Source organism: Podarcis liolepis, assembly GCF_965112155.1.
Source record: "Podarcis liolepis genome assembly, chromosome: 2".
In the NCBI taxonomy this organism is placed as follows: domain Eukaryota; kingdom Metazoa; phylum Chordata; class Lepidosauria; order Squamata; family Lacertidae; genus Podarcis; species Podarcis liolepis.
In genome coordinates, this window is record NC_139555.1 from 48,065,028 (window position 1) to 48,081,655 (window position 16,628).

At 39.4% G+C, this 16,628-nt stretch overlaps 1 protein-coding gene across 25 annotated transcripts in view; it reads left to right on the top strand.

The window, feature by feature from the left end:
- Positions 1-16,628, top strand: part of TENM2 (teneurin transmembrane protein 2) — a 795,537-nt gene that overhangs the window by 627,339 nt on the left and 151,570 nt on the right. The gene's annotated exons all lie outside the window — the stretch shown is intronic.

The window sequence follows — 16,628 nt, forward strand, 5'->3', positions numbered from 1 at the left end:
GTTTTGTTTTATTTACTTCCTTTCATTTATTAAATTGGAGAGCCCATGAGTCTCCAGGCATTGCTGCATTAATTAAAAATAACATGATGCAAAATTCACAAGTGATGTGCTGTAAAGTTTTTAGTATAATTATTTCTCTCCCCCCCCCTTTAAAAACCCTTCACCTTATTAGGAGAAATACAAACTACCGAGGTTAAATGTTTTAATAAGAACCTAATTTTTTCCCTGAGAGAAATAGATGCTGTGATTGAAATTAAACATGGAACCATGCTGTTTGTGATTAATGCTAGCAAATAGGAGGCAAAAGGAAACTGTGATTTTTATAATAGAGATAGGTACTCTAAACAGTGTTCCTGCAATCAAAAGGATACATTAATGGGGAACTTATTTGTCACTGAAATGGATGGTACACTTCGATATACACAAGACAAGGTTTTGATTTAATGGTGCAGTGATTTCTGAAGCCATATTCTACAAAACACATTTGCAGTCATTTTACAACTGATGTGTTAATTTAGTGGCCCGTTTGGCTGATCAAATCCTGACTTAATAAACCAGGATATGGATATACTGTGGGTACACCAATCTTTTTGCAAAACAAACCAGGAAGCTGCAATTAATCATGGCTTCCTTTTACATCTGCAGTGGGAACTATGGTGAATGTGTTCCAAACAAACCAGATTTGGATGCCATATTTAAATATGGCTTCTGGATCTTGGCCTATTTACAAACCATTCACCATAGTTCCCAGTTCAGAAGTTGTGTGTGTGTCTGTCAGTAGCCAAAGGTTGTAAATTTTAAAGTATTGTAGAGGGACAATGAGAAAAATGACGAACTTGACGGGTTCTTTTACTCCTACTGTAGACATTATGCTGTGCTACATCTCTGAGCAACTGCTTCCTTGACTTCAGTTAATTGCTCTCCATTTCTATGAGTTTAAGAAGGTATGAAAGACAGAATAAATTATTACCTACCATTAATGTTTTACCATGCCAGAGATGCAAATATATTTCAAGCCAATCTTCTGTAAATATGTTGCCTGGCATGAACTGAGACTTCTTTGCAACTGCTTCTTGTGAATTTTGTCTCTAAAGTCTTAGATATTGCTGGAATTTAGCTTTTTTTTTTATTCAGAATTTTCCAATGCACTGTAAGGATAATGCTCATGTAAGTAACACAACATCTGAAAACGTTTCCCCCCCCCCCCCTGCAAGTCTTGCCAAGCACAGTGAAAGCTTTTGGTAATACTGAGCAGTGGGCCAAGACAATTTTCTCTGAATTGTCCATAGTGAGGCACCAATTTTCATGCAAGGGAATTAAATTTGATGTGATACAATTTAATTAACAGTACAACATGCATTAATTACAAAAGTTAAAGTTGACTTGCTGTGATCAGACAATTGCTTTCTCTTCATATTACTCATTTTCGATTACCAGCATTAAGTTTTGACTTCTTTGTCCAGAGACATTACAAAACTGAACAATAGAGCTGCAAGCATAAAGTGATCCACACTGAGGCAATAAAATAAAGCCATAAACTTCACATATAGATGCACAGTTGGAGTCTATACTGGTGGTGCAGACCAGGAAAAAATATATTGTGGTTGTGGTAGATAGTTCAGTGATACACAAACCCAATGTGCAGCACCTGTGAAAAAGGTGAATTCCATTGTTAGGAATTAGGAAAAGGACTGAAAAATTCTAATGCTTTTGTGAAAACCTTTGGTGTGATCTTGCATGGAATGCTGTGTACAGTTCTGGTGACCGCACCTCAGAAAGGATATTGTAGAGGTAGAAAAGATCCAGAAAAGTCAGCCAAAATGATCTAGGTAGGGTGGGAGGATACAGCAATTTCCCTATAGGAGAAAGTTTCCTTAAAGGAGAAGGTTATAATGTTCAGGACTTCTTAGTTTATGGGGCAGGACTCTTAATACAGGATGGCGCATAACATGTAATAGGTATTACTGAAACCTAGTGGGATGAAACTCATGAATGGGATGTAGAAATTGAGGGATACAACGTGCTCAAAAGAAATAGGAATAGGAAGGGTGGAGGAGAAGCATTATATGTAAATGATGTGTACACTAGTGAAAAGAATCACGACTTAGAGTGTGGCAGGCAGATAGTAAAAATTGTAGGAGAGGGAAATAACAGTAACCTTATTATGGGTGTCTGCCATAGACCTCTGTGAGCCTGAAATTTCCCATTCTGCCAGCTGACAACCAATACTGTTCACATAGAATCATAGAGTTTTACCTTTCACTGATATTTCTATGTGGGGTAGGTGTGGGATTCCGGCATAGCATATCTGTAGATGTGACAAAAACCACACTGTTTTTTAAACCCAGAAGCAAAGTGTTACATCATATGTAGTCTTTAAAATGTGCTCTTTATTGATTTCGTCACATCTTCATCCTAAAATCCATTAGCTTTAGAATTGTCAGGAAATGGAGACAAATGTGTTAATGCTAGTACATCTGCAATATATTACTTTCAGTGAAAAAGAAGACTAAAAATATTGGGACAATATTATGTGTAATCCTATCTTATTTTTCACTGCACCAGCTTGATGTGCAGTATCAGTGCTTTCATTCTGCCAAGAGTAATGTTACAGTGTCTGCCTGATAATTGTTCAGATATCTTTTCAATTACAGCATTCGACACTGTTTGTGACAGCTACGTCATATATAAGGGTGCCTTACAAAGGATGTGTTTAAAGTATTTTGTTACATGCCTGCTGCATTCTTATTTACATTTACTCAGTCAGCAACCTTCTTGTTCCCTCTCTTGTATTTATCATATATGCTTCTACAATGCCTCTCCACCCACCCATAACCACACTCCCTATGATTCCAAGGCTTGCTTTTAAAAATGTATATATTTTGGTATTGTTTCAGAGAGCCTGTTAATAATAATAATAATAATAATAATAATAATAATAATAATAATAATAATATACCATCTCAGAGCGGTGTACAACATTACACCCAAGATATAATTTGCACAGTGCTCAGTGCATACATATGCAATGGCAACATCACCAAGGCCAATGAGTTATCTAGCTGTCCCCCTTGCTCCAATCACAAGACATCTTTTTCTCACAGTCTTACAATTTACAAGGTTGGGGAGTCACTTAGAGGGGTAGCAGTCTTGCAGTTTGCTTATTTGGCAGCCTCCTAAAATTGCGAGCACAGTTCATCCCAAAGTGAAGCCAAACCCTGTAGGCTTGGTTCTTCATTTCTTGGCTGCAACACCCCCTTTGAAATCTGTCAGGAATTTTTGTGAAAGAAAACTGCATATAGATTGAAGTATTAGCGCCTATGTTTCTTAATGCACTTATAACCTGCTGCAGAGAAAATAGCTGGTGTAAAGAAGAAGAATGGTTCAAATGGCAATCACTTTGAAATTAAAGAAACAAATCTGTCCTCTTTATACTTAGGGCATTTAACAATCTGGCACTGGTATGAAAAAAAAGAGAGACTGGGCTCTTTTTTTAACCAGAACTCACTAGAACTGGGTTCTGGCACCTCTCAGGTGGGTGCCATTGCCATTATAAGAGAACAAGGGAGGTTGTTCATGTTGAGTTCCAGAGCCTCTTTTTCTAGAAAAATAGCACTTGGTAGAGGTCTTCATGTTTCAGTGTATACTCTGTGCACGTAGAGCTTCACCTGCACTTTATGAAGCATATATATTGTATTCCAACTGTGTAAATAATATATTTTGTGATATCTAGCCTTTTAAGCCCAGGATAGCTGTGCTGCAGGCTCAGGCTTGCTTTTTCAATTTAAATTGTAAATATTTCACTGGATGCAGCAGACTTCTATGTTTCAGCTGTCATCTGCTCCTGGGTCCCACTCAGACTGTGCCTTGCAGCTCTAGAACTTAATAGTATCCTGAATTTACTTAAGGTAAAGGAATAGTTTCGGCCCTATCAGACATTGTTAAAATTGCTTGTGGTGGCAACACTGAATGATTTTGTTGGAACAGTTGGCAGTTGGTGGTATTAGTTCACCACTGGACACACCTCCTTCCTTCCTTCCTTCCTTCCTTCCTTCCTTCCTTCCTTCCTTCCTTCCTTCCTTCCTTCCTTCCGTCTTGTTCTGAAGACACCAAACCAGCTCATCTTTACAGAACCAGAAGATGATACAATTGGTGACTTCATAACAACTTCCATGTTTCTAGAAAACTTGTCCAATGTGCCTCCTTATTCCTTGGGCTCAGTAAAACAGCTTGAGATGGCTCCTCTACTCCTAGTGTGCTTACCTACTCTTTTGTGACAGTAACTCTTGTGGACTTTTGTGGAGTAACTCTTTTTGTTACTCTAAATAAAGGTATTGCCCAACTGTTGGCATTTTTCTTAGGGGACCAACATAGCTTCTCTTGTGTTTTATGTACCTTGGAAGAACGATAAATTTAACTGTTCAAGAGCATGATCTACATCCAGTAGTGCTTGGTGATATATTGATAAAATGTCTGAAACCAGTATGGCGCTCAGATTGTGATACTGGTTTCAGACAATTTGAACTGGCAATACATTGCCTGCGGAAGAAAGAAGCAGCCAAATAAATTCCAGACATTATGATATATCAGTATATTGCAGTATTTAGCTGATGATATATCACAATATTGAAAACCAGATATCGCCCGGCCCTACCAGCTGAAGAGGGACTTTGCTTTTGAGGGCTTATGCAATATTTTCCAAATGTTGGCTTGTTTGCTTCTGCTGTCTTACTTATCATTTCAGGCTGATGGCAGATCCCTAACAGCTGGACTTTATATTTCAAAAAATGGGGATCAGCCATTTCTTCTTCGTTTTAGATGTAAATTTCAACCTCTAGCATCTAACAGAGACCAATCCATCAATGTCTGTAATATTCATTTTGAGTCTAGGTCTAAATCCAGATCTTTTAGCTATAACTTGTACCCAATTTTCACAAATTGGTTGGTCCATTTTAGTTGATATTGCTCAACTGCAGATTTATTTCCCCTTTAAACTTTCCTTTTTTAAAGGAAATATTCTGCATTTCTTACAAGGAGTTATGAAAATGCAAAGGAATCTATAACATGCTTGTATTAATCGTCTTTGCCTATAGGCATCTGTCTTGTAAAGGCAGATTTTAGGTCTTCAAAGGAATGGCTTATGAATCCTACCTAGCTTCACATATGTGTGGCCATAGGTAAAAATAACACTTGGAGAAAGACTCTGTGATAGTAGCAATTTTGAGATTAAATATGAAAATGAGCAAATTCCTTAGAAGTTATGTATGTTTCAAGGCAAGTGTAGAATGTGTGCTGTGCTAGAGTAGAGAATTTGTGTTTGTGGGCATATCCACATGGTAACTTTCCACACTGGCCATGTTGCACACTAACATAGTGTTTTCTGAAAATAGCCTCTGGGACAGTTTAATTCTATGTAAAATCATTTAATTAGCAATGTGGAATCATGGGGGGGGGGAGCCTTGGACAGAAATAACTCATTTGACTTACCTGCAGTCATCAAGAGCAATAAATTGTTGTTGTCATCTGTCTGTCTTGGAAGACAATAAAAGAGTGCCTTGTTCAGGGGTGAGGTCAAACCATTAGAGAGTTACAATTTCTGCTGTGGCTGTAGAGACTGATACAAGAGAGACATGTTTTGTTGCAGCCGGGGCATATGAATATATCTAGTTGTGATGATGCAGGTGTACCATGGTGTTTCTTTTTCTGTGTGCTCCCAGCAGACATTCCTCCTCTGGTTACTGCTGTGGATACATGACATTACTGATTGTCTCCAGGTGCTGCAGTCATCTGCAAGTGATTCTCACATGGTAGGGTTAATGTTGCCAGCCTTCATTTCTCATTTGCTGACATTTTTGTAATGCACATGTAATGCACCTGTTGAACACATCCTTGGGGATCCTGCCATCTTTCTTTCTGTGAACATGACCAAGCTAGCGTAGACAGTCCTGAGAGGAGTGCAGACATGCTAGAAATGTGGGCTTGGGAGGGCACATCTTTGACTCTGCCTTGCCATGTGATGTCCAAAATCTTCCTGATGCAGTGCTTGTGGAAGGCATTGAGGCATCGCTCCTGACGGGTGTAAGTTGCCCTCATCTCACTGTCATAAAGCAGCATGCTCACCATGCATACCTGGTAGGCCTTCATCTTGGTTCTGGTCTTTAACATTACCTTCTCCCAAACCCCTTTTTATAGGTGAGCCATTGCCAATATGCTTCTCTCTCTCTCTCTCTCTCTCTCTCTCTCTCCTTTATTTAGTTTTTCAAATTTTGAAATTTACAAACAAATGTCAAACAACCAAAATAGAAAGAGAATTCCTTAGTTTCCCCTGGACTTCCCTCCTCCCTTTTGTGGGTCCTTATGTTAACTTTTTCCTCCTGCATCTTCTCTATTAATCCAAATCTTTTAAGTCTCCATTACAACCATAATTCAGTGTTAAACTACAAGTGTGCCAATACACTTGTCCAGCTCATTGTCAATTGAGAGGCTGCTGGTTATGGCAGAGCCCAGGTAAATAAAATCATCTACCACTTCAAGCATGTGGTCACCAATGCTGATGAGCTGAGTGCTGGTGACTTCCTGACCCAGGAGCAATATAACTGAATGTATTGTGTACAAATTTGAGGTGTCTAGGTGTGTCATACTGCCCTATGACAATTTGTTGTTCTTAGGGCTGGTTTTTTTTAAAAAAAATACCCATTTTTATTTCTAAAATAAGGTATGTGACTGGATATTACGCAAAATCCCATTCATCAGACCCTTCTTACTTTCCGTTAGATTCTTGATCCTTTTTATGCACCCTCCATTTTCTGTGGTTCAGTTTGATCCTGTTTCTGGGGGAGAATGAAGAAGAAAAAATAAAGTGAAAATCCACCCTTCTTGGGATTTCAACAGGATCAGGCTTTAGCAGCATTCAAAGATGAGGGTATAGCTATCAAAAAGGGTATAAATCAACCCTTTAATCACAGCCAGAGCCACGCCAGAAAAATAACATAGTTCTTTTTGAAAAGACAAGACAGTGTTATTTACCATTTCTCCTCAGGGGTAGGTTTGCATATACAAAGAAGTTGGGCAAAATGGCTTTGAATTTTGCTCCCTGATTCTCTGCCTGATTTGAACTGAAAAGCTGGAGTGGGCAGGTCCGTAGCTTTGCAAAGAACTATGGTTGACATGTTCTATTTTGTCTCAAGTTTACTGCCACACCAGTTTGATGGCTGGCCAGCTGCAGACCCCAGCAGCATTTTTGTTGGTATCTGTCAATCATACATGCCCTGGAATGATTTCAAGGGTATACAACCTGCCACATAACATCCAGATTAGATGGTATCATGAACAGGGAAAGCTGACAGGTCACATGTGTTTGCATGCAATGCAGAATCTCTGGGAAAACTAGTGCAATGAGACAGGTTGTTTCAAACTATAGATATTGTTGAAAATCTCTGCATGAAAATATTTCATAAAAAGTAAGCTCTAAGCAATCACACACCATTTAAAGCATTAGTCCACTGAGTCCAGGGAAAATATAAGCATAGACTCTTATATGTGCATGCATGATGTCTTTCTTTCACAGCAAAGGATCACAGTTTCACTGCTACTAGCTACAGTGTAAAGTATTTTAAATCTCTGCAATATTGCATGTATAGATACAGAATGATAATGCATTGATAGGGCAGACTTTACTGAAAGCTTTAAAGTTGCAGTCATAATGTGCAATCCAAGTAGCATATCCACAGTTTTGATAACTCAAACCTTCTCTTGAACGTGGAATATTCCTGCCTCAGTAAGGCTCTTCTTGAATCTGGGTTCACTATCACTTAGGTCCTTCTTGCAGTCCATGTGTAGTATTTGGCTTCTCTTATTTTTTCCCTTCCTGTGCCATGAATGTCAGTTCTGACAACAGAAGTGCCCAGCCTCACACCTGTTTTTGAATTACAAAGTGTGGGTGGAGGTGCCTCTAAGGTGATATCCAGAGTTTTCCTGATCTGGAAGGTTGGGAAAATTCATTTGCATGAGTCTGAAATTTCCCATTCAAAATTAAACATAAGATGCCACAGCTGCAGCACTCCTGTCTTCCCAGCTAAGTAAGCAGATATTATGTTGAGACTCTAGGCTAGCAAAGCCTGGTGTGATGCAGAGATTACACAGATAAGTGCCAGAGATGTGATTCTGGCACCTTTTGTAGTGCTTTCTGTTCTCTGCCAATTGATTTGTGGCATAGAAGTGGCTTCCCTTGCCAGTCCTTCAGCATAGGGATTTGTTGGCACAATAGTGATGGGGACCAGTGGGAGAGAATTGCCTTAAGGGTAAATGGAAAGGATGTAGGAAAAACAATAAAATCACAGCACTTCAGTTGTTTTGGAAGTATCTGGACACCCTGAAATTCTTGATTCACATCCCAAATTTTCTTCTCTGCAGGCAGGTTTGTTTAAATTGCATGCAGAAATCATAATTTGCCCTTGCTTTTGTATATCAAAGCCAGTCATATAATCTCAGGCACAATTATTATGAATGCTACTGTGTTCAAAAAGCTGGTGTCAGTCATTGTCTATTTTATGCATATTAAACAGTTGATGTAAATACTAGTATCCTTACCCAGAAAAGGTGATCCATGTGCAGGAGCATGATTTTGCATCCATATCAAGAACTACAAATTGAATGAGCATCTTTATGCAGAAGTCATCTATTACTTTCAGTGGGTATGTTTTTGGATGAGCAGTAGAATGCAAATTCCCATTTGTGTTTGGATATGGATGTGCATCCCATTGAAAGTAATACAGCACAGATAGACGACTTTCACATTTGGATGTTTGTCTGATTAATGTTTGCAGTTCCTGGTATTCATATGGAAGCCTGCTTTTGTTCATGGATTGCCTTTTCCTGATCAGGGCGAAAGGGATGCGTTCTTTCAGTTACCTTGCCTGCCCTGTTATACTACCTACAACATAATTTATTGCACTGTCAGACCTTCTCCTATCTGTTATGAAGTTGATGGATTATCACACACCTATATTAAAATTATGAAGCATAGAATATATTTCAACTCCTGGGCTCTAAGCTTCAGATGTGCTTGCTATTAACTTTCAAAAATGCACCCTTTATATAGCCTACTTTTCCACCCAGGCACATTTTCTGTTTTCATAATTTCTATAGTAGTGTAAGCATTATGAGTGTCAGAACCTCGGCAAAACCAGCACTGTGCCTAAAGGTGAGATAATCAGAGCATGCACATAGGGACATTATTTGAGCACCATATCATTGGACTGCACAGAACATCCCTAGCTTATTCCAAGGGCAACCATGAAATTTAATTTAGAATTTTACAGTCACATTTTGAATTGAAAATCTCAGTAATAACTTTCCCTTTGCTCAGCCTTTTAACTGTGAAATTCAGTTGGGGAGTTTCAGAGCAGCAGGTAATGCTGCATCACTCTGGAGGGATTTTGCCAATACTGTGCTAAAGTGCTTGCAAGTGTCATTTCCATATTTAACTAATTTCAGTTTTTAATTAGCTCCGTGTGAAAAATGAGAGTTCAAGCTGAGCTAAGCTGTCAGCACACACTCTTGTTTCCTTTCTAACCTCCCAGGATGATCAGTTACGGGGATAGGGAGGCGTGATACAACAAGCTTAATCTTTCAGGAGTCCTGTTCCTTGGCAGTGAGCAACCGTGTTGGGTCTATCTAGATCTATTGGGCAAAAATGAGTCTCAGTATATTTCAGAAGGACATTTTTTGGTTTATCTGAGAAATCTGACAGATACTTTGGCACACCCTACAATAGGAATATGTCTATGATATCACAAGTGAGTAATATTATTCACTTGTTAGCTTGCAACCATGCAATCATTGTCTTGGGTCCCTTGGGTTCCGTTGGGATCTGACATGGTTTGGCAGCTCCAGATGGAAAAGGAAAAGCTGAATGGAAGAGGTGGTGCTGGAGCTGGAGACAGAAGAGCAGGACATCATCCCCCCCCCCAAGAACCAGGCACTGCCTTCATTGGTGGGGTGAGGTGCACATGTCTGTGCACACAGCAAATCTGTAGGGCAAGAAAGTATTGTAAGTTTGCCCCACCTCATCTTAGAAAGCTTGGTAGGAGAGGGGTGTTAACTGTTGGGACATCTTCATAGCTTCCATTACGTTATGAAAAAATTCACTTGCTTATGTACCTTGAAATCTTGATTTCTGGGCTTTGCTGTGGAGCGTGTACTGCAATTAGCTGGAATAAAGATTTCTTCCTTACTCTCAAAGAAGAGCTGCTGTTATGTTTTGGGATAAGAACCTGACAGTGATTCTTTATTTTATGAGAAAAACTTCAACCAGATAGCCTTACCATGTACCTTCTTGCACCTTTGCAATCTCCAAAGAGAAGCAGTCTTAATCCTAGACCAGGGGTCTTCAAACTACAGCCTGCAGGCTGGATGTGGTCCACTAGGTTCGTAAATCCGGCCCGCGAACCCTGCCACCCACTCAGTCAGTCCCCGCATGCTGAGGTAAACTTGAAGCGGTGAGGCATTTCCTTGAAAAGAAGCCGCGGACGCCTCACCACGTGAGGATTGCCTGGATGGGTGGCGACGCTTCCGCGGCTTCTGATTGGCTGCAGGAAGCTCCTTGGGAGCGTATCTTGGGAGTGTGGCGGCGGCTCTACCAATGAAAGGCCACGTCGGTGTTTACCTCATCGCGGCGTGGGGCCTTTCATTAGTAGAGCCACTGCTGATGCGCTGAGCCTGGGATCCCTCGTCGAACGTGGAGAGGCATTGCTACCACAGCCAGCTCTCAACCGCAGGCAGAGCTATTCGGGCAGCAGCAGCGACAGAGGAGGTGGTTGGAAAGCAGGGGGAAGGGAGGGGAGAGAGAGAAGGCCCCCTCTGCCGGGAACCCCGCCAACCAGGGCTGGGGTCAACCTCTAATTGCATCTCCTTTCAGTCTCCAGATATATAAGTGTGCGTGTGTGTGTACGGGTGTATGTATATACTTCATATGAATGAAAATATGGCATAAGCACTGACCATTTGCATTACTGCTGAGCGCTGGTTAGCAGTGACAAATATGGAACCGGATATTGACCATCTCATTAGCCAAAAGCAGACCCATGCTTCCCATTAAAATACTTAAAAGTTTATGTTGATTAAAATTGTTCTTCATTTTAAATATTGTATTGTTCTTCCTGTTTTTTGTGCACTACAAATAAAATATGTGCAGTGTGCATAGGAATTCATTCATATTTTTTTCAAACTATAGTCCGGCCCCCGATAGTGTCTGAGGGTCAGTGAACCGGCCCCCTGTTTAAAAAGTTTGAGGACCCCTGTCCTAGACGATAGAGTGCTCTGGTTACATTTGTGCTATGTGGTCTCCCTTGCCTCCTTCAACTGTTAAGTGATTTTGTATTCTGTTCCATGATGCACAACAAGGATTGAGATGTTTTGATTAAATCTATGTGCAAAAAGCCTTCATGCTGCATCCTCCTTAAAGTGTGTATGGAATGTTATTGTTTAAATGGGAATAAGTTTAGAAAACAGTGTTCTGGAAACTATTAGGGGACCAGGATTTCTATTACACAAATACCATTTTAGTAAAATTGTTTTCTTCCCAAAAGAAAGAATTAATCAGAATTTTAAACTAATATTTTAATGGAAAATTGACAGTGGAAAATTAGTAATAAAACCCAGTGAAAAATTGAGAATAAGGTGTTCCTGATGCTAATACTTACAGAGATGAGTAACTTCTGCTATCCTCAATTTCTCTCTATCCATTTGTTCCAAGAAAGTAGCAGTGCAGCAATTTTCACTTATAAGTGACAGGATTAGTATGGACAGCTACTTATAGTAGTCAGTAACTGATTTCCTTTGTTAAGACTATAAAATCAAATACATTTTTTCATGAATTAAAACAGATGGAGGAAAATTTCGGCTATGACAAATGTGTCTGGGCATTTAAAGGGTATTGCTAATCTGCAAAGAAAGAAGCTGAAATCTCAGTAGCTGGATTTTGCAGGTACTGAAATAGGAAGCAGTGATTCATTCTTAAAACTATGCAAGAATCTAGTTTGTAATTCTGTGCTTGAAAACGGGATGGGGGGAATCAAACCTTCAGAGTTAATAGTGGGTATGCAGAGTCTAATTTTTGTATTTGATTCTCAGTCTAACATCTTCACTTCTGTTGAGGTGCTCAAGACCCAGTCTCAAAGACAAATAATAGAAGCTTGTGAACCAGCTTTGCTGCCCTCATACTTCTTGCTACTACCAAAAGTGACAATGATACGTATTTCGGTTCAGGTCCATGTATACAGCTTTCCCCACTACCTATGTGAACAAGAGTAGTGAAAACTAACTGGTGTTCAGTTTTCCCATGCATGTATGAACTACTTCTAATTAAATATGTGATTGATAGTCCAACTCATGTTCCATGTGCAAACCATATCTATAGCCAGGGATAGGCAACCTAAGGCCCATGGGCCACAAGCAGCCCATGGGGGTCATTTAACTGGCCCACGAGCCACCCCCGAACTGAGCCACCCGCTTGGCAAGTCCCCGTGCACTGCGCTAAACCGGCGCAGCACGATGCAGGGACTCACTTCTGCAGCGCTGGAAATCGCGTCTGCGCAGACACCGGAAATCATAGGTGCATGCGCAATCAAGCCCACGGAGAGATCTCTGCTAGAGTGAACCAGCCCAGGCAAGGTAAACCTTGCCAACCCCTGTCTATAGCAATATATCAGTATCACCTGTGAAGATATGTTGATAAGCATCAGAAAACAAAGGTATATCTGGATTGTCTGCAAGTTGTCTTTCAACCATTGAGCTGTGTCTTTGTATAATTAGGCAATCCTTGTTCCATTCACCTTCATTTTGGATCACTTAGAAATTTGTTAAGCCAAGGTTAGTGATTGACATACATTTACAGATAAATACAGAAATTGATAATCCTGAATCTTGGGCACATGCTATCATCGTTTTTTTCTTTGTAGGATAATGCTTTCAAACAGATATGTGTCTATCACTAAATGTGTATTGGTGTATTTTGAGGAGACCTTTCATAAATCAGTTGTGCCACCTATTAAATATTAAGCATGCGCAGTTGCATAAGAACACCAGAAAGTGTTAGCATAGATTTATGCATCAAAATATTATGGGATCTGTAATATTAAATGTTAATAATTTGAAGGACCCAGCAACTGGCTACAAAAAGGAGAGATTGCAAGGGTATCAGGATTAATGGAATCCAAAAAGCAGAGTAGCTAATTGATTTAGCTTAGTTCATCTGTTCTATAATATGTTGTTTGGCCAAATGTTCCTAAGGTGTTCCTAGACTCTTAGATTCTAGAGCTGTTTTAAACTGATTTAAATATTGTGTAATCTTGTGTTTGAATATGCTCTAAGAAACCACTATAATCTGTCTCTTTGAGAGAACTTGTTAAAGCTCTTGCACGGTTGGTTTCTTAGGTCAGTGAAGCTATCCCATATTTTGAATTCTTTGACCCTACATTTTGTTGCACTCATAGCCTAGGTTTAAGGTGCCATTTAGCTCCCAGCTTTCATATCTCAGTTTTTAACACAGGGGCCACAGAAACCTTCTTGCATTTATGGTGGCATTGTGATATTACACCAAACTTTTGGTCAAATGTTTTTACAGAAATAGATCTAATATATAGCACAACTATTTTATTGTCTCCTTTATTAGCCTCGTGGGGGGATTTAGAATGATTCTTGTCAACATTTACAGTATGTCATAGCGAGATGTTAGGGTTTTTTTTATAGTGGCTACTAATTTAGAGATAGCTAGATGTTGGTGTTCTGCAATAGGTTTGTTTCTTGATTTTTAGTGTGCTTGAGTCTGGGCAGCTGCTCTGGCAGTAAACCTGGCATGCCAATTCCAAGCAGCCAGGGTAAAATGAACCCATTATCTTTTTATGTCACTTGGTAATCATTTATTTCACATATGCAATGTGAGGACCATACAAGACAACTGCCCTAGATTGTTTGCAATCTGTGGATAGATGTAAGGATTTTGTCTGTTTTTCATGTACTTTCTTATATGTCTGCATTGTTTTTGACTGCATTAGCTGTTCTTTGTGGAGAAACATATGTGCTTATTGTTCATATTTTATTGTTAAATTTTGAAAATGCAATAAAAATACATTTCAAAAATTCATGATTTAGTTAACACTAGCCAGATTCCCTTGTAACCATTGTTTTCAAACCTACTTTCCACAATAGTTTCTAATGCTGATTTATGAAGAAACCAGTTGCATTGATGCTATTGAGACTCTCAGTCTTGGTTCATGCCAGCATGGTAATGGAGGATGACATTCAGCCCAGAAAAGAGAGAGCTCCAGTGATGGCTCCTAATTTGCAAACCTTGGTTTGCAAGGAGTTAATGATATGCTTGCACCAAACTAATGCGTGCAATGAGCACACTGCCTTTTATTGGTAATTAAGAACTTTGACAGGTCATGCGTGATCATTTTAGCTCTCGTTTATTTTAAACTTTCCACAACTGGGAACTTGGCTACTGCTCCTCTCTTAAAATAACACAAGAGCCACCATATTTTGAACGGTGAATTGTATTAAAGTAAGCTGGCACATGGCAGACAGTTTTCATTCCTCGCCCAGAGGCACTCTCAGATAATTACACAACAGCAGGGTCCCTGTTTTACCACATACTTAAGCCTAATGTTTAATCCTATCTTGAATATGCTACAATGGTTCCAAATTCAACTTGGCCACAAATGCACATCTAGTAAAGGTGTACTACCTTAGATGTTACTACAATGTTTCCCTAAAAAGTACCTCTTTTACAATTCTGCACTTTTCCTGCTTCCTACCCAATTTCATTCCTGCTGGGAACAGTCAGAGAAAACTGTCAAGTAAAAGTATAGCTGTGTCTTCTGCTTTTTAGATGCATTTTAAACGTGCCCTATCTACAGATAGAATTTTGTCTAGCTAAAGGAAGGAAAGGGCCTAGAATCACTATTTTCTAAGATGGCTGGTATGGGGAGGGGGCTAGGCTCCTGGGCACAGACTTTTGCTTCATGGTGCAGAGAAAGCGGATGGGGAAACATCTCTCTCTCTCGCTCTTCCTCCCCCCCCCCCAATAATTCTAAAACCTGGGGGCATCCAGTGAAGCTGAATAGAGAGAGATTTAGGATAGACCAAAGGAAGTACTTCACATAACCAGGACCAGCCCAATATATTTTGGTGCCTTAACAGGAGCAGTGAATGCCAACTCCCTCAAGTCTAGGCACATGATACTCAAAGCTAGCCAAGTTATTTTTGCACCTGGGGAAGGAAACCCCGGAAGCACCTCTTCTCCCTTCATGACAGTAAAATTGTAAAAATAATAAATAAAATAATATACCAAACTTTGATGATACCGAAAACCAGCTGCCTCACCAGCTGCCCAATGTTATGACTGACCCACTAGAAAGCACATAGTTAAAGTAGAAAATTTGATATCTCAAGATGTAGTAAAAGGGGGTGGTTTATTTGTTATTTGTACTTGTAGCCCACTCTTCATCACACTGTGATCTATACACCTCATGATCTTTGGGTGAAGGGAGGGATAGAAATTTAATTTAAAAATACAAACTGTCCCAGGGTTGGTTACATAAATAACATAATTAAACACAGCAATGCAGGGCACAAATTAGGCAAATTCATGGTAGGGGAGAAATTTGATTCAGTTCACATTTAAAACCAAATTTATCAACTTTGCACTTTCTGACACACGTGGGAAATGAAACACAGCCCTCCTTAAAAATTCACACACCTGATTTTTGTGATGCACTTTTCCAACCAACCAGAGTTTACCAAAAAAGCATATATTAGGTAAACATGTGCATACAATGACTACATTAATGAAAAATATATTTAAAATGAATTATATTAGGAGAAATTGCTAACAAGAATGTATACATTAGTCAAAACTGCATGCAAATTGTGTTTATTGGGAGAAATTCACATTAAAGAAATATTGCCAATTGCTGCAGAGTTGTGGAGAGAACTTAAATTGGCAGATCCTTCCATCCCTAATGGTAGTTGCTTATAAATGGCTTCTTTGCATGATGGATGTATATTACCTCCAGTATCAGAGGCAGTGTGCCTCTGAATGCCAGTTGCAGGGAAACATGGATTTGAGAGTGCTTTTGCATTCGTATCCTGCTTGTGGGCTTTGCATTGGCACCTGGTTGTTCGTTGTTAGAACAGAAATCTGGACTAGATAAATCTTTGGTCTGAATCAGCAGGGCTCTTACATTCTTACTGCTGTATTTATCACACACAACAAAGTTGTTTTGCACACATGTAAACAAGGTCCTAAGTCTACCTGCAATATTATTTTTTTTGACTAAATTCATTCATGCTTGCTTGATCAGTGGTAATTACAGGCACTTTTGTTTGGTTCCCCAAAATTTTGTGTTTTGCATATTTTAATGGATCTGTCAATAATAAGTTGTTACTTATTTTGGCTTACTGTGATGCAGCGAGATACAAATAAAAATGTGTGTTAGAATCTTAGAATTACTGGCATTATGTTGTATATTGAAGATAACACATGTGGAATTGATGCAGAGTAAAAAGGGGCTGATGGGCAAATGGATCGTAGACTATATTTGACATGCGTGTCCTTTTCCATGTAA